This window comes from Lissotriton helveticus, chromosome 6, assembly GCF_964261635.1.
Source record: "Lissotriton helveticus chromosome 6, aLisHel1.1, whole genome shotgun sequence".
Taxonomy (NCBI): domain Eukaryota; kingdom Metazoa; phylum Chordata; class Amphibia; order Caudata; family Salamandridae; genus Lissotriton; species Lissotriton helveticus.
The window spans coordinates 613805746-613824544 of record NC_136067.1 but is presented as its reverse complement, the minus strand read 5'-3'; the positions used below and the strand labels follow the sequence as shown (position 1 = coordinate 613824544).

The window sequence follows — 18799 nt, the reverse complement described above, 5'->3', positions numbered from 1 at the left end:
GCATACTCCCCCAGGAGAAACAGGAGAAACATCCACTCTCGAAATGTCATTAGAACCCTCCATGCTCCCTCAACCCTCATTAACTGCAGCATTCAACACTTCAGCCATCTGGACAAGGGGAACAGCAGATTAAGATCCGCAGGACCGGAGAAGCGCTGTAGCCTTCCCTGAGCGTAGTAGTTTAAGAATGGGCTTCCCCACCTGAGGATCCGTATGACAATTTGAGACACTATTGCCTATTGGGGCTCTCCCAGGCATTGTAAAATTGTCTACAGGAAAATCATCTTCAAAACCCATCTGACCTTCTACACCTTCAGCTGCTGTGGGGAGACCTTCACTCTCTGTCTGGACCTCTATGTCCTAACAATAAAAAGACCGAAGGGCTGACTTCAAGGAGCTCGAAGGGCGATGTAAATATATACAAACCTTCTCTTACTTACAGAACATATCCAGTTCCAAAGCCAAGAAAGAAATACTGACATATGCCCGTTCATGAGAACGTTTTAACCCACATTAAGGTAAGAAAGTTTGGGGCTTGAGAATGAACTAGATAGTATAAAATCTCTACTCATAGAGCAACAAACGGCTAATCATGACCCCTTCTATTCAGATATCTGTAAAAAATCGACTAAAAGAGGGTATCTGCGCCCACCTGATCATAGAACAGGACAAAGACTTCCTTATCCTGAGAAGTTTGACCACCCCCGAGGTAAACATATGAAACTAGAGAGATCTGAGAAGGGGTGGTGATACAGTATTCCATAGATACCAATGAAATCATTCTGTCATCCCATAGGTATATTCAAACCTAAAACAACAGTGATCGTCGAGAGGAGGCCTTCTTGACGGCTGTTTTTTCTGGGGGACGTGTACAATACCCATGGGGTAAGAGGGACACCAATACAATAAGGAACATTAGATGAAAGGTTGACGAATGATAAAACGAATGATGGAATGAATGAAATCCCTTGCCAGTTTCCACACTAAAAAGAAAACGGAGGGTGAAGTTATTATCCGAAACAGCTAACTTAGCATTAAAGTAAAAACTTGTACATGAGCCTAATGCAATATCATACCGGATCCAACATAAAGATAATGCTTTGTACTGTATTCAGTGGTTTGATGACAAACACCTGTGTGAAACTATTAATAGGACAAAGTTAAAGCCCTTATAAAATACCAAAAAACCATGGAGCTCAGATAAGGTGGAAATGACAAGGTGGAACTGAATACCTGGGGACAAATTGTAGGATGAAGTACACTAAAAATGTGATATTATACACCCAGAATAGTGATACTGTTTTCTCTTTCTCTCTATGTATCCACACAGAGATTTTTAAATACAATTCTAGAAGCCGGTGACCCCAAAGAGACGGCAGGTTCTGATGAAGGTGTTACAACATCAAGTAATATAACACCGAAACGCGTCGACGCAAACTTTTATTAGAATCCAAAGAAGGTCAAGGAAGTAACAGATACTCATGCATTAGTGATACTGTTTACTATACCATCAATATTAAAGAAAGACCAGTGGATCTACAAGAATAGTGGCAGGAGAATATTAGGGCCACAGTGTTAGGGGGTTGTGAAAAGTATTTTATTGTTGTCAGGAATTGAATTTATGTTGATCATGTGTTTTTCTTCTATTGTATAACCTTTATGATTGTGATATGGATTTTTTGATAAAATGTGTAATAATTTGTTATTAATTGTCAATTGATTTTTACGATACTTGTTCAAAGAGTGTTCTTTGAATTTTTATTTATGTCTTTGTGAAGTAAGGTCTTCACTCTTTACAAAAATATTAAAAAGATTGTGAACGTTGATTTTTAGTGTGGAAATCTACTTTGGTTGTTTAATTTTTTAAAAATAGAATGTTTTCCCTTAACTGTACTTACAAGGAATAAGTGTATGACTGGGTAAAACACACATAGCAATATAACACGCATTTGCTTCAGTGCACACCCAGGGATTTCCCTTTGACTAAGTGGACCTCTATGTGCCCTCGACGAGTTGGTGGGGCCATCACTCTTCGCTTTCCCCTCAGTCTTTCCTTGAGCTGAAATCCAGATCCCAGCGTCAGTGTGGTGCTGTCTCCCCGCCTGTCCACCACTCCGCCAGTATGACCGCTACCACACCTTGAGGCAAAAGACTCCAACAGCAAGAGCCGCGCCTGCGTTTGAAGCAGCCCCCTAGCTGTGAACCACCTCGCTATGCGGGCGGAGCAGGTCACACAGATGGTGTAAGTGAGCCGGCACATCCGTCAGAAAGCAGGATGCAAGGTCAGAAGGAGAGCAAGGAGACTTCCACTGCACAGCTGAAGGAGACTACCGCTGCAGCGCTGAGACCGTGGCTGAGATCGCCGCCACACCCCACGCCATCAGGAAGCCGAAGCAGGGTCAGGCTGAGAGCACGGAGACTGCCGCTGCACAACCGCAGGAGACTGCCGCTGTAGCACTCGAACCGCGACCACAGCCCACGCCGCTTGCAGCTGAAAACGGCAGGTATCTGGCGCCAAATTCTTTCTTTCTTTTAGTTTCCCCCCGAAAAAAGTCACTAGCGGCTGCCGTCGGGATGGATTACTTTACGCTCTGCAGGGTGCTGGGCGGAAGGAGAGGCCTTGCGACAGCAGCTGGAGTCCTCAGGAGAGCGGCCATACGTCCTTGAGTGGTGGAGTCAATCTGCCATCTTCTTCCCCCCTCTGCAATATTTTAAATGTTTGTAGGATTGTAATTAATAAAGTTTATTTTACTATTTTACTTCTTGTGGCAGTTTGAATTTCATAAGTATTTTCTGTTATTGATTAGACTACTGTTGAAAGTTTTAAAATGTATTAATTTCTTATCTACATTGCTTACAAAGTTGAATGAATACTGCATTTTTTATATATGTTGGTGACTGAATTCTAAGTAAATACAGTGTATTGGATATAAATGTATATGTAATAGAAATGTTTAAAGTGATTTTTATTGTTAGGTAAAATAAACCTGTTTTAAAAATTGACATGCTTTTTTTAAAACTTGTTTTTACATTATTTTAAGTTATTTTAAATCTTGATTTACCCTTCTTGTTATATAGTTTTTAAATGAAAAATGTAATGGTATATTTATGTTTCTATAGATTTTTCAAATAAACAATATGTATTTGAAGACTAAATACACTTTAACTTGAGATAGTATTAATTTAAATAGCTTTTTTTTTTGCACACTATATTTTAATACATTTTTTGTAAAGCCTGTTGTTTTTTAACACTGTATTTTGAGGTATATGTTTTTGTAGCAGATATTTTTACAAATGCTACTATTTTATCTTAATATTTTTGTTGTTGATATTTTTGTACTTTACAATCCAAGTTTACAATTTGATATTTTTGCCTATGTTATGTTTTCACAGTATATTTGTACCACAATATTTTATAGTTATCCCAACATACAAGCCTCTTCGGCTGCACCGGTTTAAGGATTAATGTATCAAATATTAGTTTAAGAATCATTGTATGCAAACTATGAATATAAGACTAAGGGTCTGTTGCATAGACCAATGTATGTATATGAGGCTAATATGTAACTACACTGCGATTTTGTCCTGCTCTTCTGTTTAATGAGACATGGAACACTTAAAGAAAACACAGAAGAAAATACCAGTGAGAAAATTGTTGATCAGTGAAAAAACTGTGAAGAAGCCTCTTGGCGACTTACGGTAAAGAGCCTGTTGTATGAGAAAAAGTGAGCGAACTGTCAGAAAGTTTGTGGCATTCACCATGATTGTCATCCTAGCTGCATTTCAAAACAGGTCTTTGTGAGTACTTGTGAAGTTGAGAAGCAGTGACATTTGTGAAGTGCAGCATTTTTAAGGAAGACTTGGAAAAATAAAGTATGAAAGCCAAGTGATCCGTGGTGCATTTAAACTGTCTTTTTGTGGCATGGCCAGGCATGACTAGGTTGTGGACACGTAACCGTTCAGCTCCTGTCCAGTCACTCTGATAAAGCAACCTTTCTAGTGCCTGTTTTCTTGAACCATTTAGTAGTAGCAAAGTGAGGGGCAATGGTAAGGTGGGAGTGGTAGTTAGTGAGAACACTAAATTGCCTTTGCAAGATACTGCGCCTACATTTTGATTTACATGTCCTGCTATTATTGCTAAGAAGCACAAGTTCAGAACATATCACATGGCCAGAGAAAAGACTACATACCTGGATCCAATATGGATCACACTAAGGCCTCATCCCGTGCCACAGACACAATCACCAGTGGGTTTATCCTGTTGTTCAGGCCTACCATAGCCCCGGGCACCAACCGACTATCCAGTTCAATAATATGCCAGTTGCCAGATACCAAGAGCTTGGTGATTAAGGCAGCCATTGCACTACTGCTATTTGCACAGGTCCTTCTTGAGGGAAAGGAGGAGCATAGAAAATGACCTAAAAAAACTGTAGAAAAATGGGCATGTCAAAAATGTCAAAAGCTGACAGATGCAATCAAGGGAAGCCCACAGTAGGAGAGCTATGGGAAGAACTGGGACGTTTTTGATGATAATTTAGGTCTGAGTACACCTTGATATTCGGTTCATTTAAACTGGGTAGGAAGACACAAACTCCAATACAGGTTCATCAACCTCATATCAAATATTGAAGAAAAAATATCCTTGGGTATAGGACAAATACCTTTGGGAGCTACAGTGTGTCTGAATTACTTGCAATGAAACTTGAATTTTGCAGAAATGAACAAAGTTTCAGTTTTGTTGCCCTCTCTGTTATCCACTTCCTAGACTGGTTTTGATTGGAATCAATTTCGTATGGTACTTTTTTGTTTATTTAATCTTTGTAATCATTGTATTGGTTTTTATCAACAAGAAAAAGAAATTTCAGAAAGAAACTCTCACAGGACAAGAGGTAACGCTGAAATGCACATATACAGAAATATCTGTCAGGCAACAAAAGTATATTCAGTTTTAATGCTTCTACTGTTCATTTTCAAATACCTAGATGTGCTAGAAGAACCTCTTTTCATATGCAATATTTTTTGGACGATTAAAGTAAACATATTTGTCTGTCGCAGAAAATCTTTTTGAATATAATCTGTCAACCAGCAGTCTCTGTACCGACATTTAAGCTAAAACTATTAGTATCCCCCCAGGATTTTATTTTACTTTAACATTGAAACTTACACTGGGAATTAGTGCAAGTAAAATGTAGCCTACTGTCTTAGGTATTGTGATGTTTAGTTTTGCACTAGCCATCTTCTGATAAAAACCAGGATACTAGCCTGCTCTTTTCTATATATGGCAAAGTTCTAAATATAAATTATCTCAAGGCATCTTAAATTAAAATTATTTAGCATCTCTAAACGGAGCTCACTCGTCACTTAGTACAAAACAAAGATTTCCAATAGCTGTTTATTGAACCTCTGGTTCTCATTACATATTTTGTGGTACAGCACTGAGTGTGAATCTGATTAGTTACCAGCTGTTGGTAGAGCACTCCCTATTTCAAAGTTTTGAGTGGAACTGAGCAGTGAGCTCCATGCAGGGTCGTTTCCCCCGGTGGGCCGGTTTTGGACCAGTGGGGGGCCGTTTTTGGCACCGGGGGCTGGTTGTGCAGCAGTCCTGCAAAACCAGTTCCTTCTAACAAAAGCGAAGCGGCAGCAGTGTTCCCAGCAAAATATACCTAAAGCTGCTATTCGGGTGATAGATCATGTAACATTTGGGAGACTTCTTACAAATGTTATAACCTTGGCGCAGAGGTATTGCTGTTGTGGCTGTTATGTATTACTAATGTAGTGGCATTCCACATTGACAAAGTATTTTTTACATTACTGCTGGCAATGAAGCCTGATCACTGGTAGTGCTCTTGCATAAGGTGGCCACTAATTTAATCTTGTCTGAAGAGGTCACTATTACAAACAACACTAATAATATTAGTAACTCTTGATGCGGTTCGTTGAGCATAAGTAGCTCTTATTACAGAAACGGTTGGAGGCCCCTGTGAAAAGAGAACAAATACAATTAAACTGGATGTGGCCAGCGTTTTCTACCAACTCGAGTAATGAAAGGGAATGCACTGAACTGTTTTGTAGCATTGCTTGACTAATAGCAAAATGGTATCTATAAAGCATTGAGAATTACACTTTTGTTTCAAATCATCAGTTAATGTTCGCTTCATATAGCTGACACTTTTGCTCATCTAAGTTCAATTTGACTCAGTTTCTTAGCTATTGAGAAGAATGTGAATCTATTGGAATGTCATGTGACTTGTTATTTGTCAGCTACTATCACCATTTATCGGATGCTTAATGCAGTGATATTCTATGCCCTACAATGTCATATCATTCTGTATAAATGATTGCATGTGGATTATTAGAGACTAGAACTCACAGATTGCATTTATGTTATCTATTTGGAGACTAAGGGCCTGATTACGATGCCGGTCGGAAAGGATCCGAACGGCAGTCAGATTCCCCTAAACCGTTATGGAACCTATGTTATATCCGAACGACCGATTACAATGTTCTCATTGAGAAAGCAAACAGTCCAAATCGGTTCCAACCGGCATTCGAAAACTCAGAGTTGGTCAAAAAGGAATCCTACAGCTCTACAGACCGCGTTTCCTACCGACATATTATGACGTTGGATTTGGACAGCCTTTCCCACTTGGTCTGTCCGACACAAAAAGGCTGTTGGAAACTAATATTGGGGGCCCCTAGCAGACCACCCTTCATCCTGAGGCCTCTGGTTGGGGTCCATGGGGGTACACACGGGCCCCCTGTAGAACCATGCACAGTGTGACAGGCACCATGAGGTGCCCACCACTGGTTGCAAGGTTTTCTGCAACCACTCCTTTTTTCAATGGGAGCCAGCATTGTCGGTCGGAACACAGGCTCCTGTCAGTTTGATTTCTGACCAACATCATAATGAGGCCGCAAATATTTAAACAAACACATTTCTAATGGAATGCTGAGCGACTGTGTGTGCAGGCGGAGTTCCTCTGGCCTTTCAGGTTGAAACAGTACATCCCAGAAACCATACTTTCGGATATGTGTGTAAAGGGCTAGTTTTATGAGACAGGTGCATGTGACATAAATCACATCCCTTGGCACCTTGCGTTGTAAACTGTCATTTAGGCCTCACTATACATAGAATAAGCTGGACTGATAAACACCCTCTCCCCTAAACAACATCCCTTTACCATTAATAAATGCAACTACCCCCCAAATACCACTCAGCCCCTGCATAAAGCAACTTAAAATTGTTCCAATCACCTCCGTATCTTTACAAATAAAATCTAAATACTCTCCAACCACATTCTCCTGTCCCCCCTCTCAAGCCCAATCATCATTATAACCAACCTTTATTACACCATGAAATAGTCTTTAATCAAGCTGTCCAGAAAAACCCTCTTTAAAAGGGTTTTCTGCCCCACCACAACTGCCAAAATCATTCCCCAAGTAATTTTACCAGTAGATTTCCTGTTTACAGCAAATACAAGTTCATTCCCGTCAAACATAGATCTCTAAAGAACGGATGCTACTCCCAGTACATATCCTGGTGTGTTATCCTACTTACATCTTCCTCCCTACAGACGTTCCTCGTTTTCCTTTTGGCCCTTGCACAAATTATGTTGATGGCGAATGGTTTTCTCACACCCTGGTGATCTCTCCTTGAAATTGACTCTGTCGACATCCAGAACGTAGTTGATCAGGGCCTCTTCAACTCCTGCAAATCAATTTTCATATTTTTAACAGCAATGAACCTTTCATCTCCCCAAGTTGGACAATCAAAACATCAGGGTAACCCCTATCTTTAAACAGCTGGGCAAATGAAGGCTGCGCTCCTCTAAGCGCATTCCATCTCTGCACCCCATTTGATCTGGGCCGTCGTGGTATCAAACCTTTGATGCTTGCCAAACAACTGTTGCTTGGTCTGCTGTGCTGCCCATTTAAGTAAAGGGTAATTGTAATGAATGATGCTACTCGTTGGACTTAGGACACAACCCGAAATACAGCCAGAAACAGTAGAAAATCGCATCAGTAGCGAGTCAGCTCATATGTTTCCCTTTTGATTTCCACAGTGCAGCTCTCTTTTCTACTTCCATTCTAAAAGAATATATGGCAAACTCAGTCGCTGGTAGCCTCAGTGACCCCAAAAAGTTGTGCAAAACCACAATTAACTGAAAACTAGTCAAATGCAAACCATCTTGATATGTAAGCACACACTCTTCATCCCCCAAACAAGAGACCACATACCACAGCCACCATTAAACTGACCTCATTGTCGATATATAATTACTCCTAGGCTGTATTCACTTACCTCTCCCCCTCTGATCCTTGTTCGATGTTTTTAATTCCAACCTGGATCCTGTCCCCATTTTTCCACCACATCAGATCTGTTCAGCCCACCAGCAGCCTCCATGCCTAAAATTTCAGATACTCTAAAGGCTCCGAAATAAAATCACATTACCATGGAAAATAACACTGCCTCTTTTGCAGTCCTACAAATCTCCACTTATTCTAGCACTACCCTTAAGCAACCGTTACTGGCCTCCAAATCCCATTGGCCCAACCCTCTTATATTCTTGTGCCTGTTTCCCCAGGTGATGGTTTGTACCCCGACAACAGCGTACAATAAAATGCATTACCTGCAAGCTCGCCAGCTATGGAGACTGGGGACCAACCTAGGTTTACCAAAATCTTAATGAAATCAACCACAACATTTCTTCTGTGTCTACTAATGCCAAACTGACAGCGAGATTTGGAAAAGCGGTTGGTTGCAAGTGGTCACAATCAGAGGGCTGACACTCGAGTAAAGTTGCTGTACTCAGGTAGATTTCCTACTCGAGTGGCAGCAAAATCAACTTGCATAGCTGGGCACTCGTGCGCAATGCACGGTGCCATTTGCACTGATTTTGCAGTGCTGCTCACGCTACCTGGGCTAAATTGCAGGGCAAGCTTCATATTTTCTGCCTGTTTGTGGGCCTCCGCAGAATCTTGCAGAGCTTTTATATAAGTCTGCATAATTCTGCAGAGTGACACTCCGCAAGTTCTTTCATCCCTAGTGCTAAATACCTCTGCATCGCTCTTGACACCACAAAATCCGCACATGCCTATGCATATGCCTCTCTAGGTTACACAACAAGAGATCCTTCAATTAGTTAGATCATTATTGCCCACCTACCTTCAACAGCTGTTCTGGCATCTTTGTCTTGTCCCAGTGTGGTCCTGGCGCTAGCTCACACTAGGTTCTCCACCGCAAATGAAAGAATGCATCCAATATCATTGTTAATATCTGGCATGTACCTTGCTCTACCAACAATATTGTAGTGCAAAGAGCCAAGCACAAAACATAACAACAGCTGCAAGACTTTAACATCTTGCACAAACTGTCTACTAACATTAACAACTGCCATGTTGTCTGCATTAAATATTACTATCTTAACAAGGCGTCAGATGCTTCACTTCGAACCCAAGCTGGTACACCGATTCTGGGAGCAAATTTCAATGCTACTATGAAGAGATACAAATACTATATCAACTGTCCCCTCCACAAGAACCCTGGCTCTCAGTAGATGGGTGACTTCCTTGGGGCTTGTGGACATGTGGCACAAGTGGCCAAAGTTGGGAGTGGACTAGTGTGTGACTAAGTACTTTTTGGTGCACCCTGGTTTGACGTTCTTGTGTGTTGCTTGGGAGAACAGGTTCTTAAATTAGGCGGAGGACAGTGCAGTGGTCTACTTAGAAACTGGATAAGAGACTAGTGGTGAGTCAGAGTTTGCTGGCACCCCCTTACAGTCACTGATTCAGAAACTCGCCATAGGATTGGGTCATTTATTGTATTGTTGGCAGTAATACGTGAGACAGGTGGTGTTTGACGTCTCAACATGTGGTGGCCATGGGAGGACTTGTTAATTGACCTCCTCTGAGTGGCCATAGGGTACTACTTTGAGCTAAACCAGCACTCTGTGGACTCCCTTGCGTGCATGTGGGAGGCCCTTTTAAACAGGGATATGAGAAAAGCGTTTATGGCCATGCATGGGCGAGAATAGGAGAAAGAAAGAGATCACCCTGCTGGAAACCTAAATTCTCGCCTTGGAACAATCTGTCGGGGTGACCTCATCAACTGTGCGCAGCGCCTAGAGGACCTCTGTGAGACGCTAAGATGCAAATTCCTTGACTTGGCCAGCATCGCCATGTCACAAGACCAGGATCGATTATACAAACAGGGCAACAAGATAGGCAAAACTGAATTACTGATTGTCCCAGCGGCGAGAGGGCTATTGCGTGGTCCTGGCGATACGAGCATCCAAAGATTGACTGACTTACAAATCTGCAGAGATTTCTGGGGCCTTTGCAGATTATTGCAGCACCCTTGAAACTTCCCACTCAATGGCAGAAGGCCTACCCATACACTGGCTCTCCAGGCCCCAGTGTGCTGATCTGGGTGAGCCCCTACCACGGGAGGAGTTACAGGTGGCAATCACACCCCGCCCCTCTCCCAACACCATGCCTAAATGGCTTTCCAGCTGAATTCTACAGAACGTTTATTTCCCTCCTACCACCACATTTACTGCTAATGTTCGAGGAGATGGGCTGCACTGGGTGTTTGCCGCCTGACCTCAGGTATGCCACTATTACCACCATACTCAAGCCAGGCTGGCCCTCAGAACTTTGTTCTTCGCACAGACCTAGTTCTCTCTTGAATACAGAATGTAAGCTCCTGGCCAAAATGCCATTAAGACACTGATCTGTGAAGGCCTAAATGGTTTCATGCCTGCCAGAATCACACGTCACTGTCTCCGTAGACTCCAGGTTACCCTTTTGCAACTCAACAGCCTGCAGGGCCCTGCAGCTCTGCTCCAGGTAGATTATGAAAAAATAATTTGATACTACCCACTCATGTCAAATACTCCAACTGATAACCTTTGGCTTCAAATTCCTTACCATGAGCGAGGTCCCAAGTGCGAACGTGAGTGTTAGCCTGATGCTTTGCCCCGTCATCCCTCCAACAGGGCACACGGCAGGGCTGCCTCTTCGTTGCCCTGATTATGGAGTCACTGGTGAACTGGATCAGCCTAGATGCTCAGGTGAGGGGCTGTCACTGGTAAACTCAACACAAGGATGATTTAATAACATGGCACTATGTGCGGATGACATGGTATTAAATATACAGTTCCCTAGGTGACTACACCCCACTTAATCCAGGTGCTTGATATTTACGGGGATGCGTTGGGGCTACGGGTAAACTGGGAGAAGTCCTGATACATACACCTGACGGGCCTGATCCCTTAGCTCATGCCTGACTACAGACGGTGGGTCATACAAGGGCTGTTCTGATACCTGGGCATCACTCATGCGCATCATACTGCCAGGGAGCTAAACATCGCTCCAATCCTGAAACACATGCTTGCCGATCTGGATTCCTGTACCTCCCTTCCCCTCAATCTTCTTGGTTGAGTGGCACTTTTTAAGATGTTTATCCTCCCTTGGTTTTTATACTGATGCAGAATCATTCATTCGTACTCCCACCATCGTTCTTCCAGGAGCTGCAGTCTGCTTCCATGAGATTTTACAGGCTGGGCAAGGCGCCCAGAGTATCCTGTGTGTTAAATGTATGGTGCCCCAATATGAAGCCAGCCTTGGTGCACCTGACCTTCATCAGTACACTTGGGTAGCACACATGGTGCCCGTGGAAGAGTGGCTTTTCGGAAACTGCTAGGACGCCTTTTGGCACCTGGAGTTGTCCATCATTAAACAATGGGGTATTCGCATCTTTCTAACCCCGCCCCTTTCTCTCCTCCACAGGCTTCCAGGATCCATTTGCTGGGCTGGGGGCTAGCTCTAGCACATATTAAATGCCTAGGTTAGCTTGTGGCTCAAAAACCCCTGTGGGAGTGTATGTGACTGGGACAGATGGCCTAGCTGGAGGGCTTCCTAGGGTGGCACTTGATTAGAATCTCAGCACTGGGTGACCAGCGGGATGGCGACCACATTGATACTTTTGACCATCTTAAATTCACAGGTCTCAATTCTTTAAAATTCTACAAGTGTATAATTTCCTCAAAGCCCACCAGGATGCACTAGTGGAAGACCATGCTCTGGAGGCAAAACTGATGATGGGCCCACTAGGACGACATGGGATCTCCTGCCCCTATAAGTCCCCCATACTAAATGCGACAGACACCCCGTAAAAACACAGGGTAACTCGGAAGACAATGTAGGCGAGCTTAATAACCACGACTTGCGCAAGGCTAAAATGGCCCCATTGATCTTAGTTATCCCCTCCAATATTAGGCAGATACAGTTTAATTACTTCCAACAGGTGTATTACAGTCCGGATAAGCAATAGTATAGGTACAGACGGATAGGGATAGGTGGAGCATAGGGAAGTCGGAGTCACCACACTGCTTGTGCTAAGTGGACCCTGATGGGTCCTTCTTCCATGTCATATGGTCCTGTCCCATTATCATGACCTATTGGACCTCGATACATAAACTGATTATTCAGTTGATACAGCAGAATTGGACCCCAAGATAGCCATCCTGGGAATCATGGATAACACCAGACACCAAAGAGCACTTGTGAATGTAGGCTATTGTTTATAAACCAAATGTTATTGTTTTTGAAACAAGACCAAAACATTACATAGCAATGTACATGATTATGAAAAGAGGTGAGCATATACAGAGGAGCAAGATGGCGGGTTGACGCCGCCAAGGAGAACAGGCACACTGAGAGGCTCCGAGCTCTAACACCTTGGCAATCTAATGATTTAGGGTCAGATAAAGCCATAAAAATAGAGTAACCAAGCAAAGGACAAGAGGATATACAAAGGATTTACCGTGGGAGAAACTAACCAAGAGGCATGCAGGCAGCAGTCCTCCGTGGTATCAGATGGCTGGTGTACCTCTCCCGTATTGCTCGTTTGGCAGCTGAACGGAACTCGGTGATCCACTGGCAGGGACTATCCTTTGGATTATTTGCCAGCTCGGATTCTGCTTCCAGCAAAAGGATGGCTCCACCAAAGACAGCGGCCAGAGGCATGTGGGCGGCTGCCGGTGAATTTTGAATGGAGCAACAGGCGCTGAATATGCAGGCGAGGCTGAAGAATTACCGGTGACACAGTGAGGGGATTTCACGAAGACTGCCTCAAAAGTCAGTAAGCCACTGCTGCGCCTTTTGCAGTCAGGGAAGGCAGAGGATTTGCTAACGGCAGGCGCTGCCCCATAGTAAATCATTGGTAACAAAATTGCAGATCTCATCCTGGAGGCGATTCCAGTTTCTCTGAGACTGTTTCTGGTAACATAAGCGCTCCAAGGCTTATGCAAAAGTCTACTTCTGAACAGTTGAAAGGGATTGATAATGTAGAAAATGCCTCAGCACATTTAGGCGAATCAATAACTGCGCATACATTAACACCAGAGCTAATGGGGTCTCTGAAAGCAAATGGAAAGCGGTCTACAAATTCAAACAAATGAACCTGGCAGCATATTTAGTCTACATATTAATGAATGCTTATTGTCGGACGATTTGCTAGGTTCGGAACAGAATCAAGGGACTGGTGGCTGTTCTCTAGCTACAATTTCAGTTATAGCCCATGCCTTTGCTCCTCCTAACTCGAACTCTGATATGAATATGGATAGTAACTTGCAATTTACACCTCGGATTCTGTCCATTGATAGTGAGCTATGCATTGGGGCTACTTTATCTGAGCCGCAGGAGCTCCAACAAGCGTCTGTTTAAACTGTGGAAAAGAGGGCTTCTCCGGTATCTAATATGTCTGCTAAAAAGAAAAATACAAAGCCTAAAATTAACAAAGGCGGCAAGAAAATTCATAATGGGCTGGATCAACAACGTACTGTTCTTTCACGAAATAAAGATACTACAGCTGATAGTCTCTTATGCCGCTGGGTTCAAGCGAAGGGTGGGGTTAAGCCAATCATATTGTGGGTATCAGGTACTAGCCCAGTAGATGATCGTGCTGGTAATATGGGTACGATAGAAATAGAGGCAGATAAGTTTGAGGTAGGACCTGTTACATTTTCTGGCCAGTTACTCACCCTTAATCCGGCTAATCTTCCACTGGTCTCTGGGGCTCCACAAACGCTCCAGCAGGGAGCCCTAGAACAACAAACAAGAAAGTCTCAGGATCACGCTGAGCCAACACTTTCCTTGATTCTTCAGGCCTGAAAAGATCAGAGACTAGAAGCACAGGAGCATTATGCTCAGGCTCGAGCCGACAATCACAGCATATAGCAGTCATTGAAGGAGGTTACACAAAAGGTCAGCTCACTGGCGAGTGACGTGATGGAATTACAGCAGAGGGTAGCAAACACTGAGGAAGCTACTTTAGAAATGACCTGTTCGCTTCAGATCCACAATGCCCAGATTACAGCGATGCAGCTTAAGATAGAGGACTTGGAGAACTGCCAGCTGCGGCATAACCTCAGACTGTTTGGAATTCCAGAGGGGAAGGAGGGGTCAGATCCCAGAGCATTTATAGTTCAACTCCTACAGAAGGCTTTCCCGGATCTGGGGGAATGGGACTGTCAGTTGCAAAGGCTCATAGACTTCCAACCATACAGCATAAACAGGGGTCTCAGTACTCTAGGCCATTTTTGATCTTTTTCGGAAATTTCCTGCTTCGGCAAGCTGTATAACAGAAAGCTCGTCCTAGTTCCCTGGTGACGGTTGACTCCAAGTTTTTTGTACGCTCAGATCTTTGTAAAGTGTCAATGAACAGACGTTGGCAATTACATCAACTGATAGAGCTGCTGAAAGCCACTGGTGCTCAAGTATTCTTACAGGAACCTGCACGTTTAAAAGCTCTGTGGGAGGTCAAACGTATTTCTTTTTGACTGAAAAAGAGGCAAAGGAAGCTATCTGTAGATGGCACACAGTGGGGTCGGATAAAGCCTGAGGTGTTCTTTTTTTGTTTTTGATTGTTTTTATCTTTTTGCTTATCTCGATTTTTTTGGGTGATTGTTACTCTTTATATGGCTTTTGAATAGTGGGCGTGGGCATAGCTGGGGAGCCACCGTGCGAGAACTGTCTCCTAGAAGTTGTCACATGAGCAGCAGTTCATAAAAGGGGGATGAATCCTCCTTCACGAAAAAGGTGTGGGGGGTAGTCAAGGGGGAGGGGTGGGGAGAGTGGACTCTGGATGGGCAAGAAAAGGTCAACACGAGAGCACACAAGAAACTCAGAGGCAAGCTTGTAAGTAGAGATAATTAAAAGGGAAAGAGCACAGGAGTAAGGATGTATATAGAGTTAGGTAGTAATATGTTGGAAAGGAATAATTTGTGCAATGTATTGGATTAAGTGTTTAGCATGGAATGTTGCAGGTCTTAACAGCAAACTTAAGCGGCAACTAGTGTGTGAAGAGCTAAAAATATACAGCTCCGAGCTAGTCTTGATAACAGAGATGCATCTCTCATTTAAAGTTCGGAGTCTTCTTAAGCAGCTGCGTTATGATACCATAGTATGCACGTCACAAGCTTCCTCAACGAGGGGGGTTGCAGTACTAAAGCATAAGCATTTTTTATGTGTGACACACAAGACACTAACTGACCAGGCTGGGAGATGGGCAATGGCACAGCTAGAAATTAACAGGATGAAATATGTTTTTTGCTCTCTGTATGGCCCTAATGTTGATGAGTCTTCAGTTATTGATACACTGAGTATAGAAATGCTGAACTGGGAGGAGGAGCGAGTGGTAATGGGAAACTTTAATTGTGTTATGGATTATAGTATTGACACAACAAGACAGGGGGCTACCCATAGAATGTGGAAGACACGGGCACCAATTGTAGGATTGGGTTGTCTGCAGTTCATTAGGGATGTATGGAGATATTTGTATCCAAATATTCCAGGATATACGTATTATTGTGCCCCACAGCAACTCTATTCTAGAATTGATATGGCATGGGTGGCGGACCAAATAATGCTGACGTCAGATCTGGAAGTATGCCCACGTGTCACGTCTGATCATCATCCTATATTATTATCATTCAGGACCATAGCAGGATGTAACACACTTGGACCTTTTTCTTTTCCTAGATACCTACTTTCAGATAGTGTATACTTAATTAATATGAGGAAACAGCTTGATCTATTCTTTAAAGAAAATATTGGGTCAACCTCTCTGTTTATGGTTGGGGATACTTGGAAAGCAGTCACTAGTGTCACAACCCAACAATATGTAAGCCAACAGAATAAAGCACGTAAAACCGCAAGTAAGGAGGCCATTTAAGCCATACGTAGAGTGGAAGAACAACATACAGAGGCAGTCTTGTTGGGTACTAACAATCAAGAACTACTGCTCCTCTCCTTAATAGATCTTAGATTAGCTACAAAGAAGACATTTAGGGAGAGAATCGCTGCAAGATTTAAGAAATATTGTTTTAAGCAATACGAATATGGCGAGCAAATAGGCAGGATTTTGGCCCATAAGGTCGCCGAGGATCGGGCTAAAACTTATATTAGAACTGTAAAGGGGGCAAATGGCATTTCTTTCTCACAATCTCAGAAGATTTCAGAACAGTTTTCCACTTATTATCAAGAGCTATATACCCCAATTATTGCGCAGAAAGAGGAAGACACACAACGGTATCTACAGGGTAGATACTTACCTACTTTGAACGAAGAAGCATCAGCCTTATTGGAAAAGGATATCTCAAAAGAAGAGATAAACTTGGCGATACCCTCCCTACCATCGGGCAAGGCGACTGGGGAAAATTCTATACCCATTTAATTTTATAAACTTTTTAAAGATCTTCTGACTCTGCCGTTTAGATTGGTCATACAGAGTATTGGCACAAGTGGTAAGATACCACAGTCATGAAACATGACCCAGATAGTTCTATTCTTTTTAAAAAACAAACCCCCTGATGAGTGCAGCTTGTACCGGCCAATCTTATCAACGCTGATGCCAACATTTTCGCAAAAATACTCACGAATCGCCTTGCCCTTGTGATACCGGGGCTAGTATCTCCTCATCAACACGGTTTCATCCAAGGCAGAGATACTACAGCCCACGTTAATATGGCGGTCGGTGCTTTCGATATGGCAGGGAAGATGTCAACCCCCTTGGTATGGTACTTTTAGACGCCAAAAAGGCTTTTGACAGGGTAGGCTGGGACGTCCTGTGGACCATACTCACAATGTTTGGTGTTAAGGGACAATATAAACAGTGGATCCAAGATTTATATAATAAACCCCAAGCTAAAATTGTATACTCAGGCTTACAGTCGTTAACTTTTCAGATCCTCTGTGGTAAAAGGCACGGACGTCCCCTCTCCCCTTTGTTATTTGCTTTATACATTGAACCTTTTATTTATGCTTTGCAATCTAATTCTCAAATCACGACATTTGTGGCAGGTGTAAAACCACTTAAAATGATCTCTTATGTAGATGTTATCTCGTTTTTCACAACAGAACCAGCTAGAGCGATAAAGGTAATTAAGTTTGGCTCTATTTCAGGTTATAAATTAAACGTCAAAAAAACACAAATTCTTCTCAATTTTAGGCCGGGAGATTCAATCTATTGGGTTTGCTCTGTAGCTACGCATCTAGGGGTTAAACTCTCTGCGCAGTTAGATAAGATATTTTTTTTTAATTATGAATCTTTACCTAAAGATACAGCTAGATTTAAAGAATTGGCATAAATTGCTTATCGGTATTATTGGACACTCTAATATTATCAAAATGAAGATATTACCCACATTTTTGTATCTAGTCCAATCCATTCCTTTGCGGGTTCCCAACTCTTTTTGTAAGAGATAGAGGGTGTTCTAAGCAGCTTCATTTGGGGCCGTAGAAAAGCTTGGTGAGCTATAGATCTGTTAAAGCTTCCATATAAGTAGGGAGGGCTTGATTTTCCTGATTTTAAAATGTATTTTTGCTCTGCTTTTGGTCTGCTTTTGCCGGTCGGTTTCGTAGTCTCCTAAACCCTACACGTACAATTTTTTTCATCAATTCATGCTGGGGGAGGATAGTATGTTTTTGTTTAGAATCAATGACCCGAAATATTTGAAAAGAGTCAAATTTAAAACCATGCGAGATAGTATATATATATATATGGTGAGCCATCTCTTCTAGATGTAATATATATCTTTATCATGATAAACATCCCCTATGGGCCAATCTACTATTCCCAGAGGTGTTCCAAGATGTTGCTATTAAACGCTTGGCTAGTTATGGGATTATTTGCCTTGGGGATCTTTTTGATTATAATGGTCTTGCATCCTTTAAGAACTTGCAGCTGTGGTTTAAGCTACCTGATCATATGTATTTCAAATATCTCCAAATTAGCGAGACATTTAACTCTGACAAAAACGACTAATTCTGTGATTTGGGATTGTTTGCATAAGGAGAAGACAAAATATGTGATAAGCCATATGTATAAATGCCTCATTAATTACAGACAAAGTGATTGTGAAAGATTGGCGGAATGCTGGAGTAAGACTCTGGGGATAGGGGTTACATCATTCGCCATAGAACAAGCACTAAGTATCATCGATGCCTTAGTTCATTCTATCAATTTGCGGCTACAGCAACTACAGCAATTTCAAACTATATGCCAGTTGTATTACATGCCAGAAAAGATAGCTAAATGGGCTTTGCCTGGTTCAGTCAGTGCTCTGACGAAATGTCCTAGATGCGACATGTATGCAGCTAGTATTTCATTTCATTTCATAAACTTTTATTCGATTGACAGAAAGTTCAATCATAAAAAGTACAGTTTAACAAGTCAGTAAATGTTATAAATATACGTATAAAAAATACAAGAAAAATAAAATACAAATTTAGTACA

General features: G+C 42.3%; 1 protein-coding gene and 1 long non-coding RNA gene across 5 annotated transcripts in view; both read left to right on the top strand.

Moving 5' to 3' along the window:
* Nucleotides 1-18799, top strand: part of FILIP1 (filamin A interacting protein 1) — a 751153-nt gene that overhangs the window by 519058 nt on the left and 213296 nt on the right. The gene's annotated exons all lie outside the window — the stretch shown is intronic.
* On the top strand, nt 439-1497 carry LOC144761455 (uncharacterized). The gene is made up of 4 exons (XR_013595726.1): nt 439-518; nt 611-709; nt 797-885; nt 1331-1497. It is a non-coding gene; the product is annotated as an uncharacterized LOC144761455 (long non-coding RNA).